This window comes from Rana temporaria, chromosome 3, assembly GCF_905171775.1.
Source record: "Rana temporaria chromosome 3, aRanTem1.1, whole genome shotgun sequence".
In the NCBI taxonomy this organism is placed as follows: domain Eukaryota; kingdom Metazoa; phylum Chordata; class Amphibia; order Anura; family Ranidae; genus Rana; species Rana temporaria.
Window position 1 is genome coordinate 322,798,811 of NC_053491.1, and position 16,132 is coordinate 322,814,942.

Sequence of the window (16,132 nt, forward strand, 5' to 3'; positions counted from 1 at the left end):
TGCCCCCCCCCCCACACACAGCACTGCCTCCACACACACAGCACTGCCCCCACACACACAGCACTGCCCCCACACACACACACAGCACTGCCCCCACACACACAGCACTGTCCCCCCACACACAGCACTGCCCCCCCCACACACAGCACTGCCCCCCCCACACACAGCACTGCCCCCCCACACACAGCACTGCCTCCACACACACAGCACTGCCCCCCCCCACACACAGCACTGCCCCCCCCCACACACAGCACTGCCTCCACACACACAGCACTGCCCCCACACACACAGCACTGCCCCCCCCCACACACAGCACTGCCTCCACACACACAGCACTGCCCCCGCACACACAGCACTGCCTCCACACACACACAGCACTGTCCCCCCCACAGAACTACCCCCCACAGCACTGCCCCCGCACACACAGCACTGCCCCCCCACACACAGCACTGCCCCCCCCATCCATCCATCACATTTAGATATATTTTCCTCCCTTCCCTCTCCACCCCTACCTTTCACAGAGCGGAGAGCAGGAGGCGGGACAATCGCGAACTGAAGGCACAGCAGCACTGGGAGGGGCGCGGGAGCTGCCGGGTTGAATTTTCAGTGAACTGGTGATTGGCTGCTAGGACTGCCTCCTAGCAGCCAATCAAATCCTGATTAACGTGACAGGCGGCTACCTCTCTGGTCTCGCCCCCAGTCCAGAATTGTCCCGCCTCCCGCTCCTCTACTCTGCTAATGATAGCGGAGGAGGCTGGGGACAAAAGCGCCGACTAGATGGCGCGATCGCCGCAGTCCGTGAAGAGCAGCAGCTCGGGCCGGACGCGGACCGCGGGCCGCCATTTAGTGATGCCCGCTATACATGTTCGAGGTGGAGGAATTGACCAGACCTTACTCCAACTTGAAACCAAATGGATACATCAGTTAGATGCCACTAAATTTCCGGGGTTGAACGAATATATCAGTTTCAAGCCCTTTCTGTGAAAGAAATATTTATAAGAAATTCTATTATTAAATAAAATGGTGTGGCCTCTACGTTATTCCATCTAAGAAAGGTGTTATGGTCTGGTCATTTCCTCCCTCCTCATTACATCCTGCTCTATTGCCACTCTCCAGCAGGTCCTACATGTATTTTACTTTGACCACCAAACTCTTTGCCCCATATTCCACCTAGTGGGCAAGTTCCGGCACTGGCTAAAATCAACCCACCTGCTCCCATTTATGATGGGGGCAATAATGTGTTATATATTGCTATATATCATTATAACAACCACATTTACTTCCTTTGAATATTGATGTATAATTTATGAATCAATAATAATGTTGTCGATTTTTGATTGTATGTATTGAAATATACTGAATACATATGTTTGTACATATAGTGTAAACCCTACATTTTTCATTTTATTGGTAAATATGTTGTATATAATTTTTTATTTTGGCTTGGGTCTCTGGCTTGGCAATTTTTCCTTTCTGGGTTCACCTATATGTGGGACTAGCTTGAGCCCTAATTAGTTCTGGAGGTAATGCACATCCTTCCCAATAAGCCACTACAGCCCTTTTCCATACATCAGCCCATTCACATCCCTGTTCAGGGTCTCTCTCCCCTTCTTATTAGTGATTTTTTGTTTGTCTTAATTCTTTAGTATATTATGACTTTTACAACATATGATCTACTGCTTTTGCTTTCATGTTTGATTGCTTGGTTTGCCTTGATCAGTCAGCTTGCGGTCATGGTCCACGCCGCTCTGTGTATGTGTGACTGTTTTGGTGCTGCTGGCTGGCAATCGCTCTCTTTTAGTGCTCTGTGTTCCTCCCCTCTGCACTCATACGTTTCCTTCCTTTTTTCCTTTTTCTCCAGAGTGCGGCTCCGCTGATTGGCCGGTGTCATCATATGACACGGCTGCTTCAGCGCTAAGGAGTGTGGGAATTGTAGGCATCTCAGCGACCATGTGACCTCTGAGATCCAATCGCGATGCACCCGCCTCCCCAACAGGCTATATATAGCATGATATGATCATTATCTGTCTGCTACCAACAGGGTACTGACAGATGTCTTTATTCCTCTTAAAGATAGGTAAGTTTCCATCCTGCAACCATTCACTCTCCTCACTATTGTCTCCTCTGTGTAAGGTTTGAATACTTATGGCTAAACCTTCACTTTTTCATTTATTTTCATTCATTTTCTACCCTTTTTAAAGGAGATTATCTGTGGACTTTTCAGCTGCAACTGACTGGTCCTTGATTTTTGCTGCAAACGACTATCCTTTGACTTTCTATCACCAGCTGATGTTTGCTTGCACTCAGACTGTTCATCTAGTTAAATACTCCATGTAAGTTGATCCCTTGCTTACACTTAATAATTTAGTTACCCATGTTCTCACTAACTTTATGAAGTATACTAAATCTATTCAAACACTTTTTTTTTTTTCTCAGATGAATTGAGGCTCTTCAGTGCCCATGTTATTGTCTTACTTAATTCCCCTGTATTCACCTTGATTTTATCACGCTTCAAGGTATGGCTGTTTTACATATATTAACCCTATTGACTCTATTATGGATTTGTTTAATTAGTTGAAACAGATCATAATTTAATAACACATATTCTAACATAGATTCTTTTTCTTCTGTATTTTAAGTCCTGTCAGTTGAACTTGGATTTCAATATCCACCCTGAGGGGGTTTTTCCTTGACTGGCTGTGCATGAAGCTAGGGTAGGTTTTATTTCTCCTACCTATGGAATTTTGCTGCCAGCCCCCTCTCATGGGCTGAACAGCATTGGCTGCTACCAGGCTGTGGATATATGCGCATTTGCTCCTATGAACTTTGGTTTCTCTTGCCCCGCCAGAGATCCCAGCCAAACTTTTGTTTGTACTCTATATACATGACATGTTTTGTTGAACATATATAATCGAAGTTCTTTTAGAGCTTATATTGTATGCATATGTTAAAATTGTTTTATTCTTTTTCATCTCTTTAGAGTAATCTAGAGAGACGATCTTGTCCTAATTCCCCTGAAGAAGCCAAGAGGCGAAACTAGTAGGGTCGACCTGATCGAAAAAATTATTTCTAGATCTTGCTCCCACAAAATAATTTATGCACTATCTGTATATTGAATTACTATATTTTGTAAAAATTGAATGAATAAACCTTTTTTATATATTTTTATATATACATACATACTTTGTCTGGTTTTCTTCATCGCACCGCAATAATCCCCCCAACTCTTCCAAAAAATTCCCCTCCTTTGAATCTATTTTGGGATGAGGTGCTGTATCCTTTTTTAGGACTCTCGATCACATACCCCCCAATCTACCACCAAAAGAAAGCTCTATTTGTGGGAAAAAAAGGACGCCAATTTTGTTTGGGAGACACATCGCACGACCACACAATTGTCAGTTAAAGCGACGCAGTGCCGAATCGCAAAAACTGGCCAGGTCCTTTACCTGCATAATGGTCCGGGTCTTAAGTGGTTAAGTAACCAAATTTGGATCCTAAATTCCTTCATTCTTTTGTAAATTTGTCTGTTTATTTAAGAAAGCATCTGGTTACATTCCCATTTCTGTGTTTTTAATTAGGTTTGATTGTAGTGTTTAGAATTACTATTCATTTAGGCTACTTTCACACTGGGGCGGGGGGCACAAGTGGTAAAGCGCCGCTAATTTTAGCAGCACTTTACCGCTGTAATAGAAGCACTTTTCGGCTGTTAGCGGGGCACTTTTAACCCCTGCTAGAGGCCGAATATAGGGTTAAAAGCGCCTCTTGCGGCTAAGTGTACCGCACCCCTGGGAATGAGACAGGGAGTGTGGGGCCCAAAGGTGCATGGATTTCCAGTACTGCTGCTGACTAGGTAGATGCAGGCAAGGTAGCTGGGGTGTGCTGGAAGAGCGGACTCAGTAGCCGTGCAGGGAAGCGTTCAGGTGCGGTACCGTAGGTAAACCAAGAACGAAGTCTGGAGCCAGGCCAAGGGTCATACACAGGAATCAGTCCAAAGGAATTTACAAGAACAAGTCGGGTCATACACAGGAACAGAAGATATAGAGTAGTCAGCCAAGCCGGGGTCAGATGCAAGGAGATAAGCAGAGTCACAGGTTCAGACATAAGCCAAGGGTCAAGCCAAAGATTCAGGATACACAGGATACAGGAGATGCAGGAAACCGATGACAATCCAGCAATTTGGGTCAGACAGTGGCAGCCTTTTATAGGCCAGCAGGGGGATCCACCTGTCACACGATGTGCCTCTGGCAGCCATTTCTTCTACTGGCAAGATTTCCAGTACTTCCATGGCCATTTCCCTGACATTTGGAGCCCATCTATCTAGTGATAGCTGAACCTCCCTTCCCCCATTTCATCATTGGAATTGGATTGGAGTCAGCAATCTGGGAGCCGACCCATAGAGTCTCCTATCGCGAAGATCAACGCCTAGCGCAAGCAGGAAGTTTGACTGTGACAATGACCAGATTGGGCAATCGGCCTATCATGCACATGTGACCCATCGCCGTATGGTGTCTTTGGGTTCACTCCATCCGGTAAGGGTATTTTATCCTCTTCCTTGTGTTCGTGGGAATTGCATCTTTGAGGGGAAATCTTCCATGCTGACCCTACAGGGATCGTCTCATCATGTTCAATATTTGTTGTTCATCTATGGACACTTATAGAATCACATTGGAGTGTGTTTTATTGTTTATACTGTTTACGGGGTAATCTTATATCACCTTAAGGGTGTAATTTATTCAAATGTTTTCATTATTTAGAACTCATATCTTTGTGAGTTCCTCATTGGCGTTGCACTTTTATTTATAAACTCTTCATTGACCTGAACCTAAAGCTCATCTTTAGTCGTGTAGCCACATGTTTCATTTGTGGGGGATAGTGGGAGAATTAGGGAATACTACTTTAGCGTTCCACTGAGGAAATGTCAGTGGATGTCATGTACAGCAAACTATCATAGGGAGTACTAGATATGGGATGAAAGGGGAAGAAGTAAGTAGCTTAACTTAGTCTCCAAAAGGTCACTTCCATGCTGTTACCATGCCATTAACATTACTGTTGTGTTTATTAAATCCTTAATTTTTGTCTGTATAAATTGAAAAGAGATTAATGCATTTAATACATGTGCCTTGTGATCCACTGTCCCTGTTCATCTTTCATAGGACCTACATGTTCTGTCCTTGCCTTTTACTATTGACAAGTTTGAATAGTTTTTTTTTTTTTCATTTTCTTTTTACTTTCTGTATCAATATGTTTTTTTTTATAATCCATTCAGCTGCCCTGATTGAACATTTGCATTTTTTGTTATTTTCCCTGTAGTTTTCAAATGTCTATGATGGCCCTTCCGCTTTTTTTAAAGGCCATTTTTTTTTATTATTTATATGTCTTCTTAACCTAGAAAGATCCACCCTGGTTAAATGTTTGCTCCATTATATTTGTTCCTCAATGGAATGCAGCTGTGAATGCCTTATATTAATATGTCCTTAAAACACTCCTCGCAGAGGTAATGACTACACGCAATTCCACCTTGCAGGTAAGAGTAGAAAGAGCAATGTCTCTAATTGGTGTAAAAGGGTGTTTTCTGATAACCAGGTTAGGTCTTAATAAAGGCAAAAGGCCTCTGAAAAAAAAAAGATAGAAAGGGCCAAAATCTGATCTTTGACAGTGATTAAAGCCAAGAACTGGTCTAGACCCAGTCATTTTCCTATCCACCATCATGTTTTTTTATTCCATTTTTTGAAGATCCAAATGTTTTGATAAATTACATTGTTTGCATGTTATTTTAATTGTTAAATGTATTTTTATTTTTTCATTGATCTGAGGAAGCCAACATGGACAGGGGCAGCAGTGTAAACTGGGTACCCCCTTAGGCGAGAAGAAAGTCCTAGGCCCCAACACCACTTTGCCTCTTCAATATATTCCCCATTTGCACTAGTACGTTGCTGCAGTCTTGATTTCCACTGGTCGAAGGCATGGAGAAAATCTATTTCTGTGAGCTGTTTCAACACATCCACCGTTTTCTTCTTTACAACATCAACTGACTCAAAACATGTCCCTTTAAGCACTGATTAAACTTTTGGGAATTCATTCTCACATCCCTCACTGAATCTTTTGTGCCATTTAAACACACGTGCACGAGACAGGCTTTCATTCCCATAAGCTGTAGTAAGCATCTGAAAACATTCTAATGGTGGTTTGTGCAATTTTACTAAATATTTCAAATTGACATGTTGTTCAACTTCTAAACTTAGCAATTTTTGGCACACTACAGATAACACAACCAAACTAAATGGCAACTGAACGTCATAGAGTGTTAACGCTTGTCATGCAGGTTCAAACATGTTCAAGGTCACCAATCATGCAGTTATAACCGGTTCTGACTGCTTTGTTTACTGGGTGGGATCACAGTCTCGTTATTTAATAGACATACGTGAATACAGTTACATTTATCTTTTTCAGGTATTGATTATATGTCCCTCCTATGGTCTCTAATACCTAATGTGTTTGGCCCCAATTTTTTGGGGAACCTGATGCATGATTAATCTAGCATGTTTTCTACCGTGAGCATTCTGGTAGGCCAGTGTTTCTCAATTCCAGTCCTCAGGCCCCCCCAACAGGTCAGGTTTTCAGGATTTCCCTCAGATGAAAAGGCTGTGGTGATTACTAAGGCAGTGAAACTGATCAAATCACCTGTGCAAAATAATGGAAATCCTGAAAACCTGACCTGTTGGGGGGGCCTGAGGACTGGAATTGAGAAACACTGTGGTAGGCCCATCTCCCCAACATGACTGATATTTTGTTTTGACTGTTGGTTGATTTGTTGAAATAATTATGATACACATATGTATTTCATTATTACTTATATATGTACTGCAACCTGCAATAACGCACTGAAATATACCAGGTTACATGTGCACTGCAATATGCTTTGGTAAACGTGCAATAACACACTGAAATATACTGTGTTAAACGTGCAGTAACTCACTGCAATATACTGCAGTAAACATGCAATAATGCACTGCAATATACAGTGGGAAACGTGCACCAACACACTGAATAATGCTGCATTAAACGTGCACTAACACACTGCCATAGACTCCAGTAAACCTGCAGTAACTCACTGAAATATACTGAGTTAAATGTGCAGTAATGCACAGCAATATACTGCAGTAAACATGCAATAAGGCACTTAAATAAACTGCATTAAACAAGCAATATGCACTGCAATATACTGAGGTAATCCTACAATATTGCACTGAAATATACTGTGTTAAACGTGCAGTAGCACATTGCAATATAATTTCGTTAATATGCAATATCTCACTGAAATATACTGCGTTAAACGTGTAGTAACGCACTGAAATATACTGTGTTAAACGTGAACCAGCGCACTGCTTTACACTGTGGTAAACATGCACCAGCGCACTTAAATACACTGCGTTAAACGTGCACTGACACCCTACAATATACTGCGGTAAACCAGCAAAAACGCACTGAAATATACTGCGTTGGACATGCAGTAACGCACTGCAATTTACTGTGGTAAACGTGCAATAACACGGTTTTACACAAGGTTTTCTTCAATCTCTCGCCATCACCCCTCAGTGAGCTTAAAAAGAGACCTATATATACCATCATAAGGAGAACCACTTATCGGGATACAAGGTTGCATAGCTGATCCTTATGTTATGTCACCTATAAGAAGCTGTGTGATCCACTGCAGGACCCCAGATTTCCAGCGGAAAGGAGGCCAGGCTGTCTGCCACATGGCGCAGGTCACCCGCTATAGAACCCAAATGGTGGGTCTGCCGGGCCTGGTCCCTCGCCAGATTTTCTTCAAAGGCATCAGGATCACCCCTGGTCTTCCTCAAGGCAGGAGAGGCTTGGGGCCATCTGTATGGGGAGGCCCTTGAGGGGAGTTCCCTGATGAAGGAGGAGGATGAGGGGCTTCCCCTGATGGAGGAGGCCCTTGAGGGGCTTCCCCTGATGGAGGAGGCCCTTGAGGGGCTTACACTGATGGAGGAGGAGGTTTGGAAGGCTCCAGGGATGGGGATCTCCTCCACGAGGTATACACCTTCCTCTAGAGTACCGTGCTCCTCCTCAACTTCCTCTAGAGGAGAGGTCCTCCTGGGATGGCGTGGGTCGCCCAGCAGCCGACGACGGCCCAGCTCCCTCCAGCACATCTGTGGATGACACAAAGCATTCACATGTTGGTGGACCCACACACTTGTCACATGTTCCCTTACACCCCCTCACATGCTACACACCGGATAGGAGATAAAACACACTTACCTGTCCTCAAGGGCTAATCAAGGGAGTCATAGCCCTCCAGGCCCTCTACCTGCTCCCTCTCCAGGCACCTGGCAATGATCTGCTCCTCGGCACTCAGCCTGATGGTAGTGGCTGGTCCACCTCCCGTGCCCCTGGCGTGCTTCCTCATCGTTGCCAGCTTGTCTTTGATCTGACGACGCAGGTCATAATTTTTTTGGGCTATGTCCCTTGACCACCTAACCTCCTGGCCAAGGGCATTGACCTGCGTGGTTATCTCCTGCAGGATCTCCTCCTTCCGGACCTTGCTGGTCGTGCCACTCTCTGCCCCATGGAGGTACTTGTCGTGCCTTGAGATGGCATCGATGATGATGAATAAATGAATGACTTGTATAGCGCAACTCATGCGAACTGAATTGCCTCTGGGCGCTTTTTCCAGCCAGAGTCTGCTTGGCTGGTGCGGTCATTTTACCCCGTAGGATTTCGACATGCTGGGACACACTGTCATACACACAGATATACATATATATACTGGGCCAATTTTTTGGACAAGATCCAAATTACCTACCAGCATGTCTTTTGGAGTGTGGGAGGAAAACGGAATACCCGGAGGAAACCCACACAGGCACAGGGAGAACATGCAAACTCCAGGCAGATGGTGTCGTGGTCGGGATTCGAACCAGCGACCCTTTTGCTGCTAGGCGAAAGTGCTACTCACTGCACCACTGATAGCCTTCTCCTCAGGTTAAAAGTTTTTTTTTTCCTCCTCTCCTTCCCAGTCACTGGAGCAGACATGGCTCAGAAAACAGAAAGCAAAAGTACCTACACCAAAAGCTGCTGGTGTACTTTTGCGCTCGACGGGCGCATGTCTGGGCGTATTTATGCACTGGGCATAGGCGGTGGGCCGGCGTATCTTAGGGGTTACGCCGGGGCGTAGTTGCGGGCCATATGTCCACTTCACAGCGCATGCGCCGTTTAAGATACGCCCGACGTAAACCACTGCGACACGCTCAGAACATAATTTGCATGGGGTCACGCCCACTTACAGTTACGCTGGCCTACGCCTGGGAAAATAGGTTACGCTGGCGCATCTTGGTGAGTAATGGCTTTCTGAATACAGTACATGCCTCTCCGCACTGCGCCGGCGTAGTGTAAAAAATATACGCTACGCCCGCATAAATATGCGCCCATGCATGTGAATCCGGGCCTTTGTAACTACTCTTGCTTCCATCCTGGAAAACAGAAACTGATATGAAGGGATCTATTTATTTGGTAAAGTACTGTGTTATATATCAGTGCTGTATAAAATATAGTGAAAATACTCAAAATAAGCCCCAAATCATAAAATATTCCAGCCTATGACTATGTACTTTTCACAAGACGAGCAAATCAAGCGCAACACCAATTTTTTTTAAATGTCAAAACCATGGAGGCAAAAACTAGTTTCCACCATATGTAGTCCTTTATCTAAAAAAATTAAATAACATACATTTATTGTACTGCTTTCATAGAGTAAGAAAGTAGAACCACCCTAAAATATTATTGGCCCAAAAATAACTACAATATTTCAACAGTCTGTACTGTACTTAACTGTGCAGCATTTTCCTATAAAGCTAATGCACATGCTTCCTAATTTCAAAAGCTAAACTCATATTTTCAGTTTGTTGAGTTCCTTCGAGTTTCATCTTCTGCCTGTGACACTGTTGTGTTTCATTTTAAGTAATCCAGCATTAATGAACATTAAATGAGCTATGTTTCAATTTCCTGAAATGTGTGCATCTGTGTGAGTTGCTCATTAGCCTTATATCAGAGATAAGGAACATGCTAATTAGAGTATATAGGTTGCCAAGATAGGTTCATGCCTACTCAAACCTGACTGATTATATTCTAGCTTGTGAAACAAGTTCATTAAACAGTGAATCTCTCAAATTTCACATCTGTGAACACATTTCCTTGGGAGTGGTGATGCTCATTGACATAAAAATGCTGTGCTGATCTAGTAAAACGAGTAGCACACAAATACACAACATAATTAGTTAGTTTACATGCACTGTAATCGTTTGGTTGGGATCATTTAATAAAGGGAGAAGCCTATGCAGCAACACACATTCTTTTTCTTGGGTATAAACATAGAATGCTCAAAATGGCACTAAATGATGTTCTTATTCTTCAAAAATAATCTATACATATGCACTACTTAACCTCCCTGGCGGTATGATTCTGTCTGGAATTACGTACCAAAAGCGGTACAATTATTTTGCAAGGAAATTTGGCGTTTTATACTGTAGGCCTGCAATTGTTAGGAATAACTCATTTAAATCTGACCAAACAAGAGTCTAGTAGGCATCCCGGGTATGAATTATAATATAATAAATAATTATAAATAATTATAACAAATGATAATATAATTATAATAAAAATTATTCAATAATGTAATCAAATCAAAAACACTGAAATTTGCTCAGTTGCAGAATTGTCGCTGTCATTACTTTTATTTTTTTATGACAAATTTCCCCACAAATCGCTATCGCACAATTCTGCAAGTGATTATAATTTATTATCACTGTTTTCTAGCTGCTCTAAAACCATTTTTGACATAAAGGGACACTTTTGGTTGCTATGGACAATCTACAGTTTCCAGGCAGAAAGAACAGTTTTTATTATATGAAAGAACATGTAGGGCACTGGGCAGACCACTAGGGACAAGGGGGGTGTGTATTTTTTACATACAGTACTGTAATCTATAAGATTACAGTATACTGTATGTAATGTGTTTGTTTACTTTTTTGAATTTGGCGCCGTTCTCCGCCCCTGTGCATCGTAACGTTGCAGGGAACGGAGATCGGCGGCACACGTGGACACTGTGAATCGAGCGAGCACCCGCTCGCTCACACAGCGGGGATGCATCGCAGGATCCAGGGACATGGTAAGTAATTCCCTGTCTGTGGATGCTGCGAAAGGTAAGCCGCGCCGCTGCATGCTCTGCACATCTACCCCGAGCGTGACTCTGGGATACCGATCCTAACATGGAAAAACCACCCCGAGTCACGCTCGGGGATACCGCTAAGGGGGTTAATGGTTCTATAGTACATTTTTTATGTTTTAATTTCATATTGTGTTTTTTTTCCTTCTTGTAACATCCTCCTAAAGTGTTTCTTTTTCCCTACTTCCATTTATTTGAAACAAGCAGTGCATGCCATGTTGGTTTTGTTCATGTGAACTGTTTTATGCACACTAGAAATACCATAGTCCATTTTCCATTACAAAGTGAGAAATAAAGGATGGTTACATCCTTACCTACAGTGAGACCATGGAAAAAAAACAGCCACCCAAAAATGCAAATGGGAGATTTAGAGGAGGGTGAGAGCAATAGAAAATACTTTTCTGAATTAAGAATACATACTTTGATAGAATATTTTTTTTAAAACAGAGTTTATTGTCACTTTTGAGGGTTTATTTGTTTTTAGAGGCTTTAAAGCAATTTATATAGGGAGACACATGATTTCAAATGACAAGGCCCATTGCATAATGTTGATAGCGACTGTGACGGTATTAGAATGATATCCCCGTCAAAGTCTTCCCTTCTTCCCATAAAGATAATCACCCAATATTCCACAAGGGGGAATATTCCTGGAGTCGTCCAATAAGCCACACATGCCAAGCTTACTGCTGGAACAAGACACTTTAATGGCAGCTTGCTGCTGATATATATACAGTTTTCAAGCTAAATCCTCAATCAAGGAACAATGAAATCTCCACCCCCTTCTCACACACAGTGGGGGGCTTCCATACAGATGATAGGCAGACTTTTCGGAGTCGATCCTGAAAACACATTTTCTTTAGATAATGACATCAGTGAAGGTAATTACTAGTTGTACAGAATACATTATCTAGACGGCTTGGCCCCGCACATAGAAGGGATAATTACCACAATGAAGCAATCAGAATAATTAACATGAGCCACTTATCTAATCACGGTAAACAGTAACCACAGGGCTCCTTCACACACACAATTACCCTTTGAAATAGTACTGGCTGAGGAAGGGTCATTAACATTTCAAAAGCCTGTTACACTTAACCCACACACAATATTACTTAGCAGGGAGAATTTAAACTGAAGCATCCTTCACAATGGCCCCCCTTTTTCTCCCTGCTCCGGCAACCCGGTTGGACCTTCCCTGGTCCAGTAGGGTTGACGGGTTCAGAGCTTTTAGTCTGAGGTTAACTCTGTTTGGTGTGACTGACCTCCCTTCGGATCACACGCCGGTCAGTCCCCAAGTCTTTGCGCGATCTGCAGAGTCACCAGAAGTCAGTGTGAAGACGGCGAATGGGTCTGTGCGCCGCCGTCTAGGTGTCCCGCTATGGGAGGGGGCAGGTTATGGCTCTGAAGTGACAATCACAGGAGATTCATAAAAAAAAGAAAAAGTTATATTTGTTGAAATGCTGTAGCACTGGTGCTCAGAGTTCGGGGGGGGGGGGGAATCAGTGCCACATAGGGTCAGCCACACTCTGCTCCCTCCGCAGCTGCCGGTTCTCCTCTTTGAGCTTCTCCAGCTCCATCTCCAGTTCATGGAGCCTGGGGGGGTCAGCCTGCTGTGACCTCAGGTGGTTGTTCTCCTCCTCCATGCGGCTTATGCACTCCTCCAGCTCTATGTACTCACGGATCAGCTCCTGCTTGCTCATGTCCTGCAGGCTCTCCACGTGGTCCTTTATCATCAGGAACTGGGTGGTGGTGTAAGGGGCCACCGGTGGGCCCTTGGCGAACATCTCGGCCCACATCTGGGACGCCCGCTGCGACTCCCTCTCCTCCAGTCGCTTCTTCTCCTCCCAGGTCAGCTTGTTATACGGCTTCCAGGACCTCTTCTTCTTGGGGGGTAGCCGGCGGTGCCTCTTTCTACCCATCTCCCTCCAGGGCCCCTCCGGCTCCTGGCTGTCGCCCATGACCAGCTGACAATGGTGTTCCCTGTTGTCCGTAATAACAGATTGTACCATGAGGGCTTCGTAAGGGGTGCCCAATGGTTCTTCCTGACCCACCTCCTGGAGATCCCAAGCCGAGTCTACACAATGGGCTGCTGCTGGTGGGTGGTACCCAGGTTGAGACCAATTTGACCTGGTGTTGTCATTCATGGGGCAATTCTGCTTGAAGTGACCCAGCTGTTTGCACCGGAAGCAGCGTTGTTCGTTGTCCTCCTGGCGTGGATAGCGAGGGCTAGATGTCACCGGTCTGTTAGGAGGTGGGTATCTATCGGCTGGTGGGTGTGAGGGCGCCGTTGGTCGTAGAGGTTGTACCTGTGGTGTGACCTGGTTCGTCTTGCGAGTATCCGCATATTCATCCGCCAACTTAGCGGCCTCTGGTAGAGTCATGGGCCTGCGATCTCTCACCCTATCTTTGACATCGGTCTAGATGTGATTGTAAAATTGCTCCAGGAGCATTAGTTGCAAAATGTCCTCTGCGGTGGTGGCCTGGCTGCTGTTAACCCAGTTAGAGGCCGACAGGGATAACTGGCATGCCCATTCCGCGTAAGAGTCTTTTGTGGTTTTGCGTGAGTCCCTGAACTTCTGTCGGTGGGACTCTGGGGTTACTGCATAACGAGCCAGGAGCACTTCTTTAACCCGGGCGTAGCTATGGATATCCTGATCTGGCACAGTCCGGAAAGCATCAGAAGCTTTGCCTGACAGTTTGCCTGACAATATTGCAACACACTCTCCTCTAGCTATTCGGTGCAGGTTACATTGTCGCTCAAAATCTGCCAGGTAGTTATCAATTTCACAGTCTTTTTCATCAAAAGCTTTAAAAGCGCTAAACGGAATCTTCCTTGTGTCTGCTGTGCTGTACTCACTGTTCGGAGAATGTGCGGCTGCTTGTTGGACTGCTGCCAATTTTAACTGTAGTTCTGCGTCTCTTATTTCTTTAGCCTCCTGTAGCTCCATCACTCTCAGCACCACATCCGCCGTTGGGTTCGGACCGAACCATGCTAGCTTCTCTCTCATTACTTTGTTGGCTGGCGATTCCTCCTCCTGAATCATTGGTGTCTCCATCTCTTGTACTGCTGGCGTTGCTGCAATCACGTTCTCCTGGTCTAGCTCCATTAATTCTGCTATGATGACCCGCTTGGTTTTGTTGCTAGCAATCCTTCCACGAACTTCCAGTAGTTCTTTCAGTGTATTTCTTTTAAGCAGGGTGTACCAGGCTTCCATTCCATCCGGGTGTAACGGAGAGTAGAAGGGAAAATCCCGCTGCTGCCAACCATTTGTGACGGTATTAGAATGATATCCCCGTCAAAGTCTTCCCTTCTTCCCATAAAGATAATCACCCAATATTCCACAAGGGGGAATATTCCTGGAGTCACCCAATAAGCCACACATGCCAAGCTTACTGCTGGAACAAGACACTTTAATGGCAGCTTGCTGCTGGTATATATACAGTTTTCAACCTAAATCCTCAATCAAGGAACAATGAAATCTCTACCCCCTTCTCACACACAGTGGGGGGCTTCCATACAGATGATAGGCAGACTTTTCGGAGTCGATCCTGAAAACACATTTTCTTTAGATAATGACATCAGTGAAGGTAATTACTAGTTGTACAGAATACATTATCTAGACGGCTTGGCCTCGCACATAGAAGGGATAATTACCACAATGAAGCAATCAGAATAATTAACATGAGCCACTTATCTAATCACAGTAAACAGTAACCACATGGCTCCTTCACACACACAATTACCCTTTGAAATAGTACTGGCTGAGGAAGGGTCATTAACATTGCAAAAGCCTGTTACACTTAACCCACACACAATATTACTTAGCAGGGAGAATTTAAACTAAAGCATCCTTCACAGCGACCTTCTACTGTTCATTTCACCCTATCCCAACATTTCTGGTACTGCATGATCCCTTGTATTAGTTTACTACATATGCCTTTTAAATCAAGTGATAGGGTGGCAGCTTTAGTGGTGTAACTAAATCTCCCGCCATCAGTAGGATTTTTTACCTTAGTAAAATGAAAGTCAGTGTTGCCCTTTAGTGCCCTGCATAGAACTAGCATAGAAATCATCCAACCAAAGCAAAGGCTTATGCAGCACTAGAGGAAAAGCTGTTGTTCTGTGCCCAAGAAGAAAACAGAACAGAAGCTTCTGACAAAAGGGGTGGTTGCAGACCCATGGGAAGTGTATCTCTCCAAAGATATCTTGAAGCTGCATTCTTTCAGAATTAGGTGACTATTTAGCAGAAATGTTTCTTAATTTTAGGTTAATCCCTGAAGGGTAATTTTAGGGATTAGGTGTTTCTGGGAAGTTAACAGTTAGTGAAATACCAGGGTGATTTAGTAGGAGAATACATTTTTGATTGTTCTTTGGTGGTAGATTATAGTAATAGTAAGAAATACACAGTTACATTTTTTTTTAAATGTACTATTTTGGGTCAATTTTCATTTGACAACAGAAAATAACAGTAGATATCCATTGCAATTTACTATCAAATGAAGGAGTATTCCTGAAAAAAAAAAAAACAAGATATAATTCACCTGGATACACTAAGTAGTTGCAAAGATATGTAGTTTTACACATGCCAAAGATGTACAACTTGTTTCAGGCTTTGCCATAAAGAGGATAAGGAATAGTTTAAATGTTAAAAAGATAACAATAGCTTCATGCAACAGTCCCTTTGTTTGCCCAGTGGTTTGCAAGTAGTTGTTGCTCTTGGTCCAGGTTACCAGCTATATTTAGACAATGGTATTTAGACAAGAATGTAGGGTATATGGGCTGTTAGAGTTAAGATGTATGAACGTGTGTGTAGTGTTAGTTCAGGAATAGAATTAGGTGTTAAGGGGCAGATCCACAGAGATCTGCACATTTTTAAACTTCGAATCCTC

At 43.8% G+C, this 16,132-nt stretch overlaps 1 long non-coding RNA gene across 2 annotated transcripts; it reads left to right on the top strand.

Annotated features, from left to right (window-relative positions):
- The first annotated feature begins 1,014 nt into the window (after positions 1-1,014).
- LOC120932511 lies at positions 1,015-3,082 on the top strand. Of its 2 annotated transcripts, XR_005748005.1 has the most exons (5): positions 1,015-2,077; positions 2,202-2,333; positions 2,437-2,516; positions 2,640-2,714; positions 2,981-3,082. It is a non-coding gene; the product is annotated as an uncharacterized LOC120932511 (long non-coding RNA). The 2 variants fall into 2 exon arrangements; XR_005748004.1 differs by having other exon boundaries at positions 1,657-2,333.
- The last annotated feature ends 13,050 nt before the right edge of the window (positions 3,083-16,132 follow it).